We start from the raw sequence: 20,367 nt of genomic DNA, 5'->3' as shown, positions 1-20,367 counted from the left end.
TCATTTTTGCCACCACTTGGTTTGTTTTTGTAAAACAAACTTACTTTTCTATCTCTATGTCAAAAGCACTTTGTTTTGGCAAATCAAAGTAACTTTTAAGAGTAGTTTTGATTAAGAGTCAGAAAACTCCCCCTTTTCACATAATTGAATTTCTGCCCCACAAGAGAGCAGTTTTTGCAATAAAAGGGTTTTGATAAAAAAACCCAGGTATACTTACACTAAATTTTTGAAAAATTCACAAGTGGTAGCTGATCCAGTTGCTTTGGCCTTAGTTTCTCCCCCTTTGGCATTAAGGACCAAAACATAAGAACTATTTGACCTTTTAACCTCATTGCCTTACAAATATTTCAACTAAAATCCAAGGGCATTGAGAGAACACAATAGGGAGTTGGAGAAAAGATCATTGATACCGGAATGCAGTGGAAGCCTCTTCTTTCTCCAAGTTTACCTTTTTCCCTTTCAATCCATCTTTGAGACTACTACATCATAAGTACTCAACCAAAACATTAGTCTCAAAGGGTCAGGTTGTAGCACATCCTCCCCCTAAACACATGCATCTTTTGCACAAGGACTTGTGAGGTCCAGGGATGACTTGTACAACTTGAGCACCAAAATACACAAGTAAAGATGATGATGCTAAAAAGAACATGATCAAAGGCATAAAACACATGTATACTATAGATCAATCCAAGTTCCGCGAATCTAAGACATTTAGCTCACTATGCAACTTGCAAAACCTTTTCTCATCTAAAGGTTTGGTGAAGATATCAGCTAGCTGGTTTTCGGTGCTTATATGGCAAACATCGATATCTCCCCTTTGCTGGTGGTCTCTCAAAAATTGATACCGGATGTCTATGTGCTTAGTGCGGCTGTGTTTAACAGGATTATCCGCCAAGCGGATTGCACTCTCATTATCACATAGGAGTGAGACTTTGCTCAGATTGTAGCCGAAGTCCCGGAGGGTTTGCATCATCCAAAGTAGTTGCGCGCAACTCTGGCCTGCGGCAACATACTCGGCCTCGACAATGGATAGGGCAACAAATGTTTGTTTCTTTGAGTTCCAAGACACCAGGGGCCTTCCTAGAAACTGACAAGTCCCTAATGTGCTCTTCCTATCAACCTTGCACCCGACATAGTCGGAATCTGAATATACGATTAAGTCAAAGGTAGACCCCTTTGGATACTAGATCCTGAAGCAACCCGTATGATCTAAATATCTAAGAATTCGCTTCATGGCCACAAGATGACATTCCTTGGGGTCAGATTGAGATCTAGCACACATGCATACGCTAAGCATTATATCTGGTCTACTAGCACAAAGATAAAGTAATGAACCTATCATAGGTCGTATGCCTTTTGATCAACAGACTTACCTCCCTTGTCGAGGTCCAAGTGTCTGTTGGTTCCCATTAGCATCTTGGCGGGCTTTGCGTCCTTCATCCCAAACCTTTTGAGCAAGTCTTGAGTGTACATGGTTTGGGATATGAACGTTCCTTCCTTGAGTTGCTTCACTTGAAATCCGTGGAAGGAGTTCAACTCGCCCATCATTGACATTTCGAATTTCTGCATCATTACCCTGCTAAACTCTTCACAAGACTTTTGATTAGTAGAAACAAATATTATGTCATCGACATTTGGCAAACAAACAAATCACCATTACAAGTCTTAGTAAAGAGAGTAGGATCTGCTTTCCTCACCTTGAAAGCATTAGAAATGAGAAAACTCTCTAAGGCATTCATACCATGCTCTTGGAGCTTGCTTAAGTCCATAGAGCGCCTTGGAGAGCTTATAAACATGGTCGGGATACCTGTCATCTTCAAAGCCAGGGAGTTGTTCCACGTACACTTCCTCCTTGATTGGTTCATTGAGGAAGGCGCTCTTCACGTCCATTTGAAACAACTTAAACGAATGGTGAGCAACATAGGCCAATAATATGCGAATTGACTCAGGCCTAGCTACAGGAGCAAACATCTCCTCAAAATCCAAACCTACGATTTGGTCATAGCCTTTTGCTACAAGTCGAGCCTTGTTTCTTGTCACCACCCCGTGCTCATCTTGCTTGTTGTGGAACACCCACTTGGTTCCCACAACATTTTGCTTTGGACGTGGCACCAGGCTCCACACTTCATTTCTCTTGAAGTTGTTGAGCTCTTCCTGCATGGCCAACACCCAGTCCGGATCCTGCAAGGATTCTTCTACCCTAAAAGGCTCAATAGAAGAAACAAACGAGTAATGCTCACAAAAATTTGCTAATCGTGAGCGAGTGGCTACTCCCTTGCTGATGTCACCTAGAATCCGATCCATTGGATGATTCCTTTGGATGGTGGCCCGGACATGAGTTGGAGGTGCCTGTGGTAATTCTTCCTCCTTGTCCTTTTCTTCGTGTGCTCCCCCTTAATTCATGCCTTCTTCTTGAGGTACCTGCTCCTCATCTTGAGTTGGGGGTTACACCACTGTTGAGGAGGATGGTTGATCCTGTTCTTGTTGTTCCTGAGGTCACACATCACCTATTGCCATAGTTCTAATTGTGACCGTTGGAACCTCATCTTCATCTATATCATCAAGATCAATTTGCTCTCTTGGAGAGCCATTAGTTTCCTCAAATACAACATCACTAGTGACTTCAACCAAACCTGAGGATTTGTTGAAGACCCTATATGCCTTTGTATTTGAATCATAACCTAGTAAAAACCCTTCTACAGCTTTGGGAGCAAACTTTGAATGCCTACCTCTCTTAACCAAGATGTAGCATTTGCTCCCAAATACATGAAAGTATGAAACATTGGGTTTGTTACCGGTTAGGAGTTCGTATGATGTCTTCTTGAGAAGGCGATGAAGATAGAGACGATTTATGACATGGCAAGTCGTATTCACCGCTTCCGACCAAAATCACTTTAGCGTCTTGTATTCTCCCAGCATCGTCCTTGCCATGTTGATTAGCGTCCTGTTCTTCCTCTCTACTACACCATTTTGGTGTGGTGTGTAGGGAGCGGAGAACTCATGCTTGATGCCTTCCTCCTCAAGATATTCTTCCACTTGGATATTCTTGAACTCAGATCCATTCTCGCTCCTAATTTTCTTCACCTTGAGCTCAAACTCGTTTTGGGCTCTCCTTAGGAAGCGCTTTAATGTACTTTGGTTTTTTGATTTATCCTGCAAAAAGAATACCCAAGTGAAGTGGGAAAATCATCAACAATTACAAGACCATACTTACTTCCCCCGATGCTAAGATAAGCAACGGGCTCGAAGAGATCCATGTGGAGAGTTCCAGTGGTCTTGAAGTTGTCATCATGTTCTTGCTTGGATGAGTTGTTCCCACTTGCTTCCCTGCCTGGCACGCTGCACAAGGTCTGTCTTTCTCAAAACAGACATTGGTTAGTCCTAACATATGTTCTCCCTTTAGAAGCTTATGAAGATTCTTCATTCCAATATGTGCTAGACGGCGGTGCCAGGGCCAACCCAAGTTAGTCTTAGCGATTAAACATGCATCTAGATCGGCATTCTCTTTAGTGAAATCAACTAAATAAAGCTTGTCGTCTAATACACCTTTAAAGGCTAATGAACCATCACTTCTTCTAAAGAAAGATACATCAATATTTGTAAACAAGCAATTATAGCCCATGTGACATAATTGACTTAAAGAAAGCAAATTGTAACTAAGCGATTCTACTAAGAATACATTGGAAATTGAATGCTTGGTAGTGATGGCTATTTTACTCAAACCTTTGATCTTGCCATGATTCCCATCTCCAAAGATAATCGTATCTTGGGAATCTTTGTTCTTGACGTAGGAGGTGAACATCTTCTTCTCCTCGTCCGTCATGTGGTTTGTGCATCCACTGTCAATAATCTAACTTGTGCCCCCAGATGCATAAACCTGTAAGGTGATTTAAGCTTGGGATTTAGGTCCCAATTCTTGTTGGGTCCTAAGAGTTGGGTCCTACAAGGTTAGTCACATGAGACTTTGGAATCCAAATGCAAGTCTTTCATCTCTTGCACTTAGGCCACAAATTTTGCAACTACTTTATCATTTTTGCAAATTAGCACATATGAAGCATCATAAGTCCAATAAAGCATAGTTGGGCCATTAGATGCATTTCTAGGTGCATTTGATACTACATGATGAACATGGCGCCTAGGTCTACTCCTACCATGAACATGAGAAGAACTAGAGGATGCAAACATGACATGAGAATTAAAGACAACATCATGACGTACAGGGAAAACAACATGATCATAACAGTCATCATGATGAGCAACATTAGTGGCATTCTTAACATGACCGTACAAATAAGCATGATTCTTTTTGTCCTGAAAAGAATGGGAGCTACTAGCCATAGGTGCCTTTCCTTTCTCCATGATGATATTAGAGTCCCTTTGGCTTGCTAAGTTCTTGGTTCCCTTTTGAAAACCAAGTCCATCCTTAATGGAGGGATGTCTACCAATGGTGTAGGCATCCCTGTCAAATTTTATTTTTCATTCTCATTCTTGCAAGTTTTAAGTTGAGCATTAAGATTTGCAATTTCATCATTCAACTTAGAGATAGTGTATGATTATTGCAAGCATCAACATCAAAATCTTTACATCTATTGCAAATGGAAACATGCTCCATAGATGAACTAGCAATATCTAATTTTTCTATTCTAGTATTTAAATTAGCATTTGATCTCTTAAGGCTAGAGATAGACTCATGGCAAGAAGACAATTCAGAAGACATAATTTCATTTCTCTTAGTCTCTAAAGCAAGAGATTTTTCAACATTAACAATTTTATCATGTTCTTCATAAAGAATATCTTCTTGTTTTTCTAACAACCTATTCTTCTCATTAAGGGCATCAATTAATTCATTGATTTCGTTTACTTTTGATCTATCTAAACCCTTAAAGAGATCACTATAGTCTACATCATTATCAGATTCCTCATCACTAGAAGAAGTGTACTTAGGGGTATCTCGTGTACGTACCTTCTTCTCCTTAACCATGAGGCATGTGTGATGTTCGTTGGGGCAGAGGGAGGACTTGTCAAAGGCGGAGGCAACAAGTCCCTCATCGTTGGAGTCGGATGAAGAGCAGTCTGAGTCCCACACCTTGCCGATGTGAGCCTCGCCCTTTGCCTTCCGGTAGTTCTTTTTATTCTGCTTCTTCCATTTCTTTTCGTGTCCCTAGTCATTTTCATTATCGGGACATTGTGCAATAAAATGACCAGACTTACCGCATTTGAAACACGAGCGCTTCCCCTTGATTTATTCTTGTTGGGGTACTCCTTGCGTCCTTTTAACGTGGTCTTGAAGCGTTTAATCACAAGCGCCATTTCTTCCTCGTTGATCCCGGCAGACTCCACTTTTGCCACCTTGTTAGTTAGCGCCTCCTGGCTGTTTGTTGCTTTAAGAGCAACGGGCTACGGCTCGTAGAGAGGAAGTGGTCCGTTGTCAATATCATCAATGTACCTTGCCTCTTTTACCATCATACGCCCGCTTACGAATTTTCCAAAAATTTCCTCAGGCGTCATCTTGTTGTACTTCGGATTCTCACAAATAAGGTTTACAAGATGAGGATCAATAACGGTAAATGACCTTAGCACGAGTCGAATGACATCATGATTTGTCCATCTTGTACTCCCATAGCTCCGGATCTTGTTCACCATGGTCTTGGGTTTGTTGGATCTTTCAGTTGACTCCTCTCCCTGTTTCATGGCGAACCTTCCCAACTCTCCTTCTACCAGTTCCATTTTTGTGATCATGGTGGCGTTGTTACCCTCATGAGAGATTTTGAGGGTATCCTATATTTGTTTGGCATTGTCCAAGCCACTAACCTTGTTGTACTCATCTCTACATAGAGACGCTAACAAAACAATAGTAGCCTGGGCATTCTTATTAGTTTGTTCATTAATAAAAATAGGATTATCACTACTATCAAAATGCATTCCATTTTCCAAATGCTAGGATGGAGAGAAAATAAATGAATACGCATGTTATGACTCCAAAAAGAGTAGTCGTCTCCATCAAAGTGGGGGATGTTTACAAGTGGAATAGACAACAAATGTGCTTTTGAATTGTAGGGAATACGAGAGTAATCAAAAGAATAGTTTTGATTAACCGTTTTCTTTTTCGACGAGGTGTCTTCATTGTCGTCGTCCCTTGGTGAAGAAGAGGAGGCGTCGCTGTCGTAGTAGATAATCTTCTTGATGCGCCTTTTCTTCTTCCCATCCTTTCTCTTGTTATTTGAGCCAGAGTCAGTGGTCTTGTAACCTTTTGGCTCATCGATGTTGAGAGTCTCCTTCTCCTTGTCGTTGATCACCATTCCCTTGCCCTTAGGATCCATCTCTTCAGGTGGTTAGTCCCTCGATGAAGAGAACAGCTTCGATACCAATTGAGAGCACCTAGAGGGGGGTGAATAGGTGATACTGTAAAACATATCTCAACAAAACAAACTTGGTCTAATATTGGATTAGATATATCAAGAACCAAGTCCGAATGAAAGGAGTGTGAGGAGAGGACTTCTACACTTAATTGCTTTCACAAGGTGAGTATTGAACTTATAGCAATTATATAAGTGAAGTGAGAGAGAGAGGAATCGTAACAAAAAAGAGACAAGTGACACAGTGATTTTTATCTAGTGGTTCGGTCAAGTATAATATACTTGCCTACTCCATGTTGTGGTGTCTCAATGGACGAGGGTTGCACTCAACCCCTTTCAAATGATCTAAAGATCAACTTGAATACCACGATTCTCTCTTTATCTCAATAATATCCCGTTGTGAGGAATCTCCATAATTTGGAGTCTCTCACGCCTTACACAATAGATCTCAAATGAACACAAGAGTAAGGGGGAGTAGAAACACACACAAGCACTTAGGTTGCAGCAACAACACGCACACAAGTCAAGAAAAGAGCACACGAAAACAACACAACTGATTCATGGCTCAAAGAAGTGCTCAAATCTCTATCTCAATGAAACAATGGCATGATTGCGAAGACTTGGCATTGTAGGATGTTCAATGTGTGCTTAGTGTAGTGCTCCATGCGCATAGGGGTCCCTTTTATAGCCCAAAGGGACCTAGGAGCCGTTGGAGCTCCATTTGGTAGGCTCTGGTTGCCTTCTGTCCACGCACACCGGACAGTGAACAGTGCGTGTGTTGGTCTCTTGTTTCCAAATAGTGTGAATCAAGAACAAGGCAACATAATTGTTAAAGATTAGGAACCTTCATCCTCTGAAGCATCATCTCCTCTCGGATATAATGCTCTTCAGATGAAGGTCATGAAGGACGCACCTTCATCATTCGTGAGAATAACAATTCATAGAGATGATAAATATTATCCAGTCATATATCAATTCGCATATTTATTTCATGATAAACATATGAATATCAGTAAGATTTATATTGCGTTGATACCTTCGGCTTGTTCGAAGGTGTTGACACGAGAGCGATTACAATCCAGCTGATTGAAGTGTTAAAGACATTTGAAATATACCTTCATCAGCTTACTCCCGAAGCTTTAATTAAAGTGGGAGTTTTTATTTGGGCTATGAGGAGCCAAGGGCTAGAGCCGGATGCGAGATGCTTCTGTATTATTCATGAATTATCTTACCAGACGAAGGCAACTGGGAAGGAACAGTACCATAACAACTTCGGGTGCTATAGCTTTGTGCCCCGCTTTTATGCAAGATATCTCATGCCAACATTTCGAAAGAAATGACCGGGCTCTTGGATGAAACAATGGTTATATGTGAAGAATGATCTGAGTGAGAGGGAAGATGCAAGGGGCATTGTTGAGCATCCCATATGGTCACGCTTTGGCATTAGAAGGCCGACCATTGCAATTGGGAACGAAGTGCAAGCGTGTTTAATGGCTTTCAACACCGTGTGCACTTACATCGGTACCTGTCGGCGTTTCGAGACAGGGGGGTCCCTAAGCCGACGAGTGAGTGTGCTGCGTGCCCCAGCCCAGATGGGTCGAGCGCGTGGGCGAGCGCGAAGGGGGGAGAGGCGAGGTGGCCGGAGTCGAGCGTGAGAGAGGTGGAAGTCCCGCGGCCTTCGTGTTCGTCCCGCGCCCAGGTCAGGTGCGCTTGCAGTAGGGGGGTTACAAGCGTCCACGCGGGTGAGGGAAGCGAGCGGCCCCAAGAGAGCGCCTGTCCCGTCCTCGGTCCCGCGCGGCCAACCTTCTCTAAGAAGGCCCTGGTCCTCCCTTTTATAGTCGTAAGGAGAGGATCCAGGTGTACAATGGGGGGTGTAGCAGAGTGCTACGTGTCTAGCAGAGGGAGAGCTAGCGCCCTAGGTACATGCCAATGTGGCAGCCGGAGAGATCTGGGCACCCTGCTGGCGTGATGTCGTGGCTGTCGGAGGTGCGGCGGAGCCTGGCAGAGGGACAGCTGTTGGAGCGGTCGAGTCCCTGCTGACGTCGTCCTGCTTCCGTAAGAGAGCTGGGGGCCGCCGTCGTCATAGAGCTTGTGGAGCGCCATCATTGCCCCTCCGGCGGAGCTGGGCGGATGGGACGCCGGTCTTGTTCTCCGTGACCCGAGTCGATTCGGGGTAGGATGATGATGGCGCTTCCTGTTGACGTGGCGGTCTGTGCCCTAGGCAGGGCGACGTGGGGGTTCCTCCGAAGCCGAGGTTGAGTCTGCCTTTCATTGCCGTGGCCGAGCCCGAGCCATGGGGTCGGGCGAGGCGGAAGTCGTTCGGCCGAGGCCAGGGCGGAGTCCGAGCCCTGGGGTCGGGCGAGGCGGAGTTTCGTCGTCTTCCGGGTCTTAGCCCGAGTCCGAGCCCTGGGGTCGGGCGGAGCGGAGTTCGCCGTCTTCCGGGTCTTAGCCCGAGTCCGAGCCCTGGGGTCGGGCGGAGCGGAGTTCGCCGTCTTCCGGGTCTTAGCCCGAGTCCGAGCCCTGGGGTCGGGCGGAGCGGAGTTCGCCGTCTTCCGGGTCTTAGCCCGAGTCCGAGCCCTGGGGTCGGGCGGAGCGGAGTTCGCCGTCTTCCGGGTCTTAGCCCGAGTCCGAGCCCTGGGGTCAGGCGGAGCGGAGTTCGCCGTCTTCCGGGTCTTAGCCCGAGTCCGAGCCCTGGGGTCGGGCGGAGCGGAGTTCGCCGTGGCGCCTTTGGCAAGGCCTGACTGCCTGTCAGACTCACTCTGTCGAGTGGCACTGCAGTCGGAGTGGCGCAGGCGGCGCTGTCCTTCTGTCAGACTGGCCAGTGAAGCGGTGGAGTGACGGCGGTCACTTCGGCTCTGCCGGGGGCGCGTGTCAGGATAAAGGTGTCAGGCCACCTTTGCGTTAAATGCCCCTGCAATTTGGTCAGTCGGTGCGGCGATTTAGTCAAGGTTGCTTCTGAGCGAAGCCAAAGCCTCGGGCGAGCCGGTGATGTGTCCGCCATAAAAAGGGGGCCTCGGGCGAGACGGAAGTCTCTCGAGGTCGGCTGCCCTTGGCCGAGGCTAGGCTCGGGTGAAGCGTGATCGAGTCACTCGTGTGGACTGATCCCTGACTTAATCGTACCCATCAGGCCTTTGCAGCTTTATGCTGATGGGGGTTACCAGCTGAGAATTAGGCGTCTTGAGGGTACCCCTAATTATGGTCCCCGACAGTAGCCCCCGAGCCTCGAAGGGAGTGTTAGCACTCGCTTGGAGGCTTTTGTCGCACTTTTTTGCAAGGGGACCAGCCTTTCTCGGTTGCATTTCGTTCCGGTGGGTGCGCGCGAGCGCACCCGCCGGGTGTAGCCCCCGAGGCCTCGGAGGAGTGGTTACACTCCTTCGAGGTCTTAATACCTTGCGTAACGCTTCGGCTGGTCTGGTCGTTCCCTCATGCGAACTGGCCGTAGCCCGGGTGCACGGTCGGGGCCCAAGCTCTCGGGCTGGTATGTTGACGCTGTCAACGATTTGGCCGGAGCCGGTTTTTGCGAGAGCAGCCCCCGAGCCTCTGCACAGGGCGAGAGGACGATCAGGGACAGACTCGACTTTTTACATACGCCCCTACGTCGCCTTTCCGCAAGGAGGAGGGGGGGGAGTGCGCCATGTTACCCTCGATGGGCACCGAACATGGTGTCTCCGGTGAGCTGCAAGCGGGTAATCCGAGTGGACGTCCGTGCCCCGTTCGTTGGGGGTCGGCTAGGGGCCCAGAGGCACGCCCAAAAGTACCTGCGGGTGATTTGCCGGACCCGGTCCCCTGGCGACGGGGTCCGAGGGCTCGATGCCTCCCTCCGATGGGATTCCGTTACAAGATCGTTCCCGCTGGTCTCGGAAATGTCCTAGGGTACCTCGGGAGCGCAGCCCGAGCCTCGGTTATGTATCGAACGTACCCCTGGTCATCCCTCGCTCGGTGTCTGAGGCGACTGTGAACCCTTCGGGGGCCAGCCTTCGAACCCCTGATCAGTAATGGGCGCGGAGCCCGAGTAGCCTGAGGCGGCCATGGAACCCTTCGGAGGGCCGGCCTTCGAACCCCTGACCAGTAGTGGGTGTCGGGCCCACGCGATCTGAGGCGACTGTTGAACCCTTCGGAGGGCCAGCCTTCGAACCCCTGATCAGTAGTGGGGGCTCGGAGCCCGGTTCCTTCGCGGAGAAGGGTCCTTTTCGGGGTATCCCCCTTTCCCGGTCCCTGTTGCAAGAGATAGAGAAAGAGGAAAAAGGAAAAGGATACGAAATCGAATGACGTGGCGTACCTTTTCTGACGCGGTTATTATGGCGAAGGTGAAGCGTCGCGCGCTCCTCCCGTCAGAGACGCCGCCTGTCCCGCCGCGGAGTAAATGCGACGGGGCGAGTGGTTGGCGGGGCGGCCGTTGCGCGTGTGCGATCCGTTTGAGGAACAGGTCACGGGTGCACCGTCTCCACGCCGTGAGAGGAGGCTCCCAGTCCACCCGGATATGGTGATCCTCGCAAAAATCCAAGAATTTTTTGCCGGTGAACTGGGTGCCGTTGTCGGTGATGATGGAGTTCGGGACCCCGAAGCGATGGATGATGTTGGTGAAGAACGCCACCGCCTGCTCGGACCTGATGCTGTTCAGAGGTCGGACCTCGATCCACTTGGAGAATTTGTCGATGGCGACCAGCAGGTGCGTGTAGCCCCCGGGCGCCTTCTGCAAGGGACCGACGAGGTCCAGACCCCATACAGCGAAGGGCCAGGTGATGGGTATTGTCTGCAGAGCCTGAGCGGGCAGGTGCGTCCGCTTCGCATAGAATTGGCACCCTTCGCAGGTGCGGACAATTCTAGTGGCGTCAGCCACCGCCGTTGGCCAGTAGAAGCCTTGCCGGAAAGCATTTCCGACAAGGGCTCGGGGCGCTGCGTGGTGGCCGCAAGCCCCCGAGTGTATTTCTTGCAGCAGTTCCCGACCTTCGGTGATGGAGATGCATCGCTGGAGGATGCCCGAGGGGCTGCGATGGTAGAGCTCCTCTTCGTCGCCCAGCAAGACGAATGACTTGACGCGTCGCGCTACCCGCCGAGCCTCGACTTGGTCGAGGGGTAGCTCTCCTCGACGGAGATATTGCAGGTACGGGGCCTGCCAATCTTGATCTGGCGTGGCCCCGCTCTGCCCTTCCTCGACGTTCAGTGCCCCGCCCTCGGGGGCCGAGGGTACCTCGGGCTGTGCCGAGGGTACCTCGGGCTGTGCCGAGGGTACCTCGGGCTGAGCCGAGGGTACCTCGGGCTCGGGCGCGTCGTCGAGCTTGACGGAGGGTTGATGCAGATCCCGGGAGAAGACGTCCGGGGGGACTGTCGTTCGCCCCGAGGCTATCTTAGCCAGCTCGTCTGCGGTTTCGTTGTAGCGCCGAGCGATGTGGCTGAGCTCGAGCCCGAAGAACTTGTCTTCCAGGCGCCGAACCTCGTCGCAGTAGGCCTCCATCTTCGGGTCACGGCAGTGGGAGTTTTTCATGACTTGGTCGATGACGAGCTGCGAATCACCGCGGGCGTCGAGGCGTCTGACCCCTAGCTCGATGGCGATCCGCAATCCGTTGACCAGAGCTTCGTACTCGGCCACATTGTTGGACGCCGGGAAATGGAGGCGCAGCACGTAGCGTAAGTGCTTTCCGAGGGGCGAGATGAAGAGCAGGCCCGCGCCGGCCCCCGTCTTCATCAGCGACCCGTCGAAAAACATGGTCCAGAGCTCTGGTTGGATCGGAGTCGTTGGCAGCTGGGTGTCGACCCATTCGGCCACGAAATCCGCCAACACCTGGGACTTGATGGCCTTCCGAGGGGCGAACGAGATCGTTTCGTCCATGATTTCCACCGCCCACTTTGCGATCCTGCCCGAGGCCTCCCGGCACTAGATGATCTCCCCCGGGGGAAGGATGACACCACAGTTACCGGATGAGACTCGAAGTAGTGTCGCAGCTTCCGCCTTGTCAGGATCACAGCATACAGCAGCTTTTGAGCTTGTGGGTAGCGGATCTTAGTCTCGGACAACACTTCGCTGATGAAGTAGACCGGCCTCTGAACGGGCAATGCATGCCCTTCCTCTTGCCTTTCGACCACAATCGCGGCGCTAACCACCTGAGTGGTCGCGGCGACGTAGACCAAGAGGGCTTCTGCGTCCGCCGGGGGCACCAAGACAGGCGCCTTTGTAAGGAGCGCCTTCAGGTTGCCGAGGGCTTCCTCGACCTCAGGGGTCCGAGCGAAACACTCGGCCTTCCTTAAGAGGCGGTACAGAGGCAGACCTCTTTCGCCGAGGCGTGAGATGAAGCGGCTCAGGGCCGCGAGGCATCCCATGACCCTCTGTACCCCTTTTAAGTCCTTGATGGGTCCCATGCTGGTAATGGCCGCGATCTTCTCCGGGTTGGCTTCGATGCCTCGCTCGGAGACGATGAACCCTAGGAGCATGCCTCGGGGCACCCCGAAGACACACTTCTCAGGATTAAGCTTGACTCCCTTCGCCTTGAGACACCGGAATGTCACTTCAAGGTCGGAGAGGAGGTCGGAAGCCTTCCTTGTCTTGACTACGATGTCATCGACGTAGGCCTCGACTGTGCGACCGATGTGTTCGCCGAACACATGGTTCATGCACCGCTGGTACGTCGCGCCCGCATTCCTCAAACCGAACGGCATGGTGACATAGCAGTACATGCCGAACGGCGTGATGAAAGAAGTCGCGAGCTGGTCGGACTCTTTCATCCGGATCTGGTGATACCCTGAGTAGGCATCGAGGAAGGACAGGGTTTCGCACCCAGCGGTGGAATCCACGATTTGGTCGATGCGAGGCAGAGGGTAGGGAACCTTCGGACATGCTTTGTTGAGACCAGTGTAGTCTACACACATCCGCCATTTCCCCCCTTTCTTCCTCACAAGCACAGGGTTGGCAAGCCATTCGGGATGGAATACCTCTTTGATGAACCCTGCTGCCATTAGCTTGTGGATCTCTTCGCCAATTACTCTGCGCTTCTCCTCGTCGAATCGGCGCAGAGGCTGCCTGACGGGTCGGGCTCCGGCCCGAATATCCAGCGAGTGCTCGGCGACATCCCTCGGTATGCCGGGCATGTCCGAGGGACTCCACGCAAAGACGTCGGCGTTTGCGCGGAGAAAGTCGACGAGCACTGCTTCCTATTTGGGGTCGAGCCCGGAACCGATCCAGACCTGCTTGGTGGTGTCGCCACTGGGGTCGAGAGGGACGACCTTGACCGTCTTCGCTGGCTCGAAGTTGCCGGCGTGGCGCTTCACGTCTAGCACCTCCTTGGAGAGGTTCTCCAGGTCGGCGATGAGGGCCTCGGACTCGGCGAGGGCCTCGGCGTACTCCACGCACTCCACGTCGCATTCGAACGCGTGTTTGTACGTGGGGCCGACGGTGATGACCCCGTTGGGGCCCGGCATCTTGAGCTTCAGGTAGGTGTAGTTGGGGACGGCCATGAACTTCGCGTAGCATGGCCTCCCTAGCACGGCATGGTAGGTTCCTCGGAACCCGACCACTTCGAACGTCAGGGTCTCCCTTCGGAAGTTGGAGGGTGTCCCGAAGCAGACGGGGAGGTCGAGTCGCCCGAGGGGCTGGACGCGCTTCCCAGGGATGATCCCGTGGAAGGGCGCAGCGCCTGCTCGGACGGAGGACAGATCGACGCGCAGGAGCTTGAGGGTCTCGGCGTAGATGATGTTGAGGCAGCTGCCCCCATCCATCAGGACCTTGGTGAGCCTGACATTGCCGACAACGGGGTCGACGACGAGCGGGTATTTCCCCGGGCTCGGCACATGATCGGGGTGGTCGGCCTGGTCGAAAGTGATGGGCTTGTCGGACCAGTCTAGGTAGACTGGCGCCGCCACCTTCACCGAGCAGACCTCCCGGCGCTCTTGCTTGCGGTGCCGAGCCGAGGTATTCGCCGCATGCCCTCCATAGATCATGAAGCAGTCGTGGACCTCGGGGAACTCTCCTGCTAGGTGATCTTCGTTCTTGTCGTCGTCGCGGGCCCTGCCACCCTCGGCGGGTGGCCCGGCCCTGTGGAAGTGATGCCGAAGCATAACGCACTCCTCGAGGGTGTGCTTGACGGGCCCCTGATGGTAGGGGCACGGCTCCTTGAGCATCTTGTCGAAGAGGTTTGCACCTCCGGGGGGCTTTCGAGGGTTCTTATACTCGGCGGCGGCGACAAGGTCCGCGTCAGCGGCGTCGCGTTTCGATTGCGACTTCTTCTTGCCTTTCTTCTTGGCGCCGCGCGGAGCAGACGCCTCGGGAGCTTCTTCCGATGGGCGGCCCTGGGGCTGCTTGTCCTTTCGGAAGATAGCCTCGACCGCCTCCTGGCCAGAGGCGAACTTGGTGGCGATGTCCATCAGCTCGCTCGCCCTGGTGGGGGTTTTGCGACCCAGCTTGCTCACCAGGTCGCGGCAAGTGGTGCCGGCGAGGAACGCGCCGATGACATCCGAGTCGGTGATGTTGGGCAGCTCGGTGCGCTGCTTCGAGAATCGCCGGATGTAGTCCCGGAGCGACTCCCCCGGCTGTTGCCGGCAGCTTCGAAGGTCCCAGGAATTCCCGGGGCGCACGTATGTGCCCTGGAAATTGCCAGCGAAGGCTTGGACCAAGTCGTCCCAGTTGGAGATCTGCCCCGGAGGCAGGTGCTCCAACCAGGCGCGAGCAGTGTCGGAGATGAACAGGGGGAGGTTACGGATGATGAGGTTGTCGTCGTCCGTTCCACCCAGTTGGCAGGCAAGGCGGTAGTCCGCGAGCCACAGTTCCGGTCTCGTTTCCCCCGAGTACTTCGTGATAGTAGTCGGGGGTCGGAACCGGGTCGGGAATGGCGCCCGTCGGATGGCCCGACTGAAGGCCTGCGGACCGGGTGGTTCGGGCGAGGGACTCCGATCCTCCCCGCTGTCGTAGCGCCCCCCACGCCTGGGGTGGTAGCCTCGGCGCACCCTTTCGTCGAGGTGAGCCCGACGGTCGCGTCGATGGTGCTCGTTGCCGAGGTGGCCCGGGGCCGCAGGCGCGGTGTTGCGCGTGCGCCCGGTGTAGACCGAGGCTTCCCGCATGAATCGGGAAGTCGCGGCATGAGGTTCCGAGGGATAACCTTGCCTTCAGGAGGCAGTGCTCTCGGCCCGCCGGGCCGCAGCGCCTTCCAGGAGATTCTTGAGTTCTCCCTGGATTCGCCGACCCTCGGTGGTTGACGGCTCCGGCATCGCGTGGATGAGCATTGCTGCGGTTGCCAGGTTCTGACCAACCCCGCTGGATGCGGGCGGCGGCCTGATCCTGACATCGTTGGCGACGCGGTGCTGGAGACCTTGGGGCAGGTGACGTATTTCTCCGGCCAGGGGTTGGCCCACCCATGCTTGTCCGACGTCCCGACGGATCGGCTCAAGCGCTCCTGTTCCCTCGTTGAGCCTGGCCTGCGCCTCGCGGACTTGCTCGAGTTGTGGGTCGTAACCCCCCGCCGGAGCGGGGACCACAGCTAGCTCCCGTGGGATGTCGGCGCGAGGCACCGGCCTAGGGAGATCACCGTCCTCCGGCATGCCAAGATGGTTGCCTTCGGAGGGATCCCCTAGCTCGATGTGGAAACATTCGCGGCTTGGGCCGCAGCTCTCGTCGCCAAGGCTGCGGCTTCCATCGGAACAGTCGGATAGGCAGTAGTCACATGCGGTCATGAAGTCCCGCACGGCACTGGGGTTGCCAAGTCCGGAGAAATCCCAACCGATGCTGGGATCGTCATCTTCCTCGGACCCAGAGGGCCCGTAGGTCGAGACGTCCGTCAGTCGGCCCCAAGGCGACCGCATACGGAACCTCAGTGGGGTTGCACCCGCCTCAATGAGGGCGCCCGCCAAAACGAGGTTGTTTGGCGGGTTGAGGCCGAGTCGAAATGATGCAAGATGGGAGTTAGTCGGTACCTTTTGGTCGACGAGGAGCGACGTAGTCACATCGGGGACTGGTTGCACCGTCATCTCTGGTTCGAGGGCGACGTCCTGCAGGCTTTCCGCGAGCGCGCCGGCGTCGTCTTCTTGCTCGGGGTCAGCGTGCCGCGGGGGGACGGCGCTTGCTTCCGTCTTGAACGCGAGATCGACGTCCGGCGTGCCTTCCGTCGGGGCGTCGGGGGCGTCGATTCGCTCGACGGCCGACGAAGCGCGGCCTCCCACCTGGCCTTGACGGCCCCGCCTCCTCCTCCGTTGGCGGGGGAGAGAACGGAGCGAGCCCGAATGTTGCCCTTCCACCACGCGGGGAAGACGTCGTCGATTCCGCCGCCGGCGGGTGGGTTGTCGGCCGCCATTGTCGTAGTCGCGCGGCGGTGGAAGAAGTATCATGTCGTAGCTGCCGTCGAAGGACATGAACTCAAGAGTCCCGAAACGAAGCACCGTCCCGGGCCGGAGAGGTTGCTGGAGACTGCCCATCTGGAGCTTGACGGGGAGCTGTTCGTCAGCACGCAGCAGGCCCCTACCTGGCGCGCCAACTGTCGGCGTTTCGAGACAGGGGGGTCCCTAAGCCGACGAGTGAGTGTGCTGCGTGCCCCAGCCCAGATGGGTCGAGCGCGTGGGCGAGCGCGAAGGGGGGAGAGGCGAGGTGGCCTGAGTCGAGCGTGAGAGAGGTGGAAGTCCCGCGGCCTTCGTGTTCGTCCCGCGCCCAGGTCAGGTGCGCTTGCAGTAGGGGGGTTACAAGCGTCCACGCGGGTGAGGGAAGCGAGCGGCCCCAAGAGAGCGCCTGTCCCGTCCTCGGTCCCGCGCGGCCAACCTTCTCTAAGAAGGCCCTGGTCCTCCCTTTTATAGTCGTAAGGAGAGGATCCAGGTGTACAATGGGGGGTGTAGCAGAGTGCTACGTGTCTAGCGGAGGGAGAGCTAGCGCCCTAGGTACATGCCAATGTGGCAGCCGGAGAGATCTGGGCACCCTGCTGGCGTGATGTCGTGGCTATCGGAGGTGCGGCGGAGCCTGGCGGAGGGACAGCTGTTGGAGCGGTCGAGTCCCTGCTGACGTCGTCCTGCTTCCGTAAGAGAGCTGGGGGCCGCCGTCGTCATAGAGCTTGTGGAGCGCCATCATAGCCCCTCCGGCGGAGCTGGCCGGATGGGACGCCGGTCTTGTTCTCCGTGACCCGAGTCGATTCGGGGTAGGATGATGATGGCGCTTCCTGTTGACGTGGCGGTCTGTGCCCTAGGCAGGGCGACGTGGGGGTTCCTCCGAAGCCGAGGTTGAGTCTGCCTTCCGTTGCCGTGGCCGAGCCTGAGCCATGGGGTCGGGCGAGGCAGAAGTCGTTCGGCCGAGGCCAGGGCGGAGTCCGAGCCCTGGGGTCGGGCGAGGCGGAGTTTCGTCGTCTTCCGGGTCTTAGCCCGAGTCCGAGCCCTGGGGTCGGGCGGAGCGGAGTTCGCCGTCTTCCGGGTCTTAGCCCGAGTCCGAGCCCTGGGGTCGGGCGGAGCGGAGTTCGCCGTCTTCCGGGTCTTAGCCCGAGTCCGAGCCCTGGGGTCGGGCGGAGCGGAGTTCGCCGTCTTCCGGGTCTTAGCCCGAGTCCGAGCCCTGGGGTCGGGCGGAGCGGAGTTCGCCGTCTTCCGGGTCTTAGCCCGAGTCCGAGCCCTGGGGTCGGGCGGAGCGGAGTTCGCCGTCTTCCGGGTCTTAGCCCGAGTCCGAGCCCTGGGGTCGGGCGGAGCGGAGTTCGCCGTGGCGCCTTTGGCAAGGCCTGACTGCCTGTCAGACTCACTCTGTCGAGTGGCACTGCAGTCGGAGTGGCGCAGGCGGCGCTGTCCTTCTGTCAGACTGGCCAGTGAAGCGGTGGAGTGACGGCGGTCACTTCGGCTCTGCCGGGGGCGCGTGTCAGGATAAAGGTGTCAGGCCACCTTTGCGTTAAATGCCCCTGCAATTTGGTCAGTCGGTGCGGCGATTTAGTCAAGGTTGCTTCTGAGCGAAGCCAAAGCCTCGGGCGAGCCGGTGATGTGTCCGCCATAAAAAGGGGGCCTCGCGCGAGACGGAAGTCTCTCGAGGTCGGCTGCCCTTGGCCGAGGCTAGGCTCGGGTGAAGCGTGATCGAGTCACTCGTGTGGACTGATCCCTGACTTAATCGTACCCATCAGGCCTTTGCAGCTTTATGCTGATGGGGGTTACCAGCTGAGAATTAGGCGTCTTGAGGGTACCCCTAATTATGGTCCCCGACAGTACCAGAAATTTGGTACAAGAACACATTGCATACAAGGTGTGGCCACTGGTGAATGACTCGGAGATGCCGAAAGAAACTGTTGTTGGCTCCAGCCAAGGTGGTTTGGTTTATCTAAGATACACCTTATGGTATAGAAGCCAATTTGATGAACCGAATGACGATTGGCTAGACACTGTTGAGGCAACTAGTGATGAGTTGCTTGGAGCCTACACGAAGACAGAAGATGAAGCCATGATCATTGCCTTCGACGCTCAAGGAAAAAAGAGACTGAACAAAGTTTTTGATGTGATCGGGTTTGTTTATCCTGACTATTGTTTTCCTGCTCGAAAACAAGGAGGGAAGAAAAAAATTGCCACTTCGACCTCTTCTGGTGCACTTAAGCCGAAGAGAGCTAAAGTCCTGACTCGTAGGTCGAGGCTACATTCTTTAGAAAAGATGGCTATAACGCCTACGATAGGGAAGGTGAAGCTTGTTGAAAGTGTTGAAGTTATCCCCTTAGCTATGGAAATAGTTCATGCTACGCCGGTCGAAGTTAGTGTCGATCCGATAAAAGAGCCAGGACCAAAGAAAACAACAGAAGAATAGACAAAACTGCTGAGTCTCCCAACTGTGACAGGGTTGACGAAGCTATCAACTACTGCAACAACGACTCCAAGGAAGAGGAGAATGGCCAGTGTTCTGGATGCTGTTTTACAATCCACTAAGTTGCCCTCTCCTGCTACTACTGAGGTTTCTGATGATAAAATTGAAGATGCAAGGGAAGTAGCCACTACAAGCGCTTCTCCTATTCACGTTGAAGCGGGGCCTTCGAGGGCTGCACCAGTAGAGCTGGTGAAGGAAAGCCTTCTAGAAAAGCCCACATCACCTATTCCCGAAGTGCTTTCCCAGGGTGATTTGGATTATATTGTTTGACATGCTTCGGGAAAGCAACTATCGAAAGAGCAGATTGCCGAAATGCAACATTATGCTAAGGAGCTGAAATACCCTCAAGGGTCCTTGGTATACGGAGGAAACGACGAAGATGACTTCCTTTATTGTCTACCAGATAGTAGGGAGATTAATGTCTAACGTGAAATGATGGACATCATGGGTTATCCGAAGCTTGAGCTCGGTCTGTCTGTGATGACGAAGGACCAGCTTGTAGATAGCCTCGCCTACAATAGCTTGAAGGTTTGTATACTTTAGCTTCACATTCAGTAATTTTTGTTGTGGTGAACTATTTTTGTAGTAATTCTCATCGTTATTATTTTGTACTTTCTTTATTTGCTAGGGTCTAATCCTTAGTAAAACTTTAAAATCTCAAAAAGATGCAGAAGTTGAGAGCAGTCAAATAGCAATTGGAAACCTTCATTCGGAGGTCATAACTTTGAGAAACGAAGCTCTTGAAAAGGATCAGATCCTACTGTCTTTTATGGAGAGATTAAAATGTAATAAAGCCAGGCTTTCTAGTCTTTCTGAAGCGAAGCAGAGGACGAGGAAGGCTGAAGAGAGGCAATTGAAGGATGCGAAGCGCATTGATGACTCGGAGTATGCACTGTCTACCCTAGTGGAATTGCACAGAACTGAAGTGCAAGAATTGGAAAAGAAACTTGACGAAATAACTGAAAATTTCAATGTGGAACAAACAAAGCGCGAGATATCTGACATGGAACGATTAAGGTTGCAGAAAAATATTGAGGAGCTTCGTCAAGCTAAAGAGGAACGCTACAATGTTACTAAAGAATGTGCTGATAATTTGAAAAATAATTTTACTAAGGTTGGCGCATTCTCCTCAAAGCAGAACTTTATCCGCGGTGATCCTAACGGGGTTATTCAATGGATTAGCGGTGAAGTCAAAGCTTTTGAGGAGATTCTTAGTGAAAGAGACGACTT

Source organism: Zea mays, chromosome 5, assembly GCF_902167145.1.
Source record: "Zea mays cultivar B73 chromosome 5, Zm-B73-REFERENCE-NAM-5.0, whole genome shotgun sequence".
Lineage (NCBI taxonomy): Eukaryota > Viridiplantae > Streptophyta > Magnoliopsida > Poales > Poaceae > Zea > Zea mays.
Note: the sequence above shows the minus strand (reverse complement) of the source record.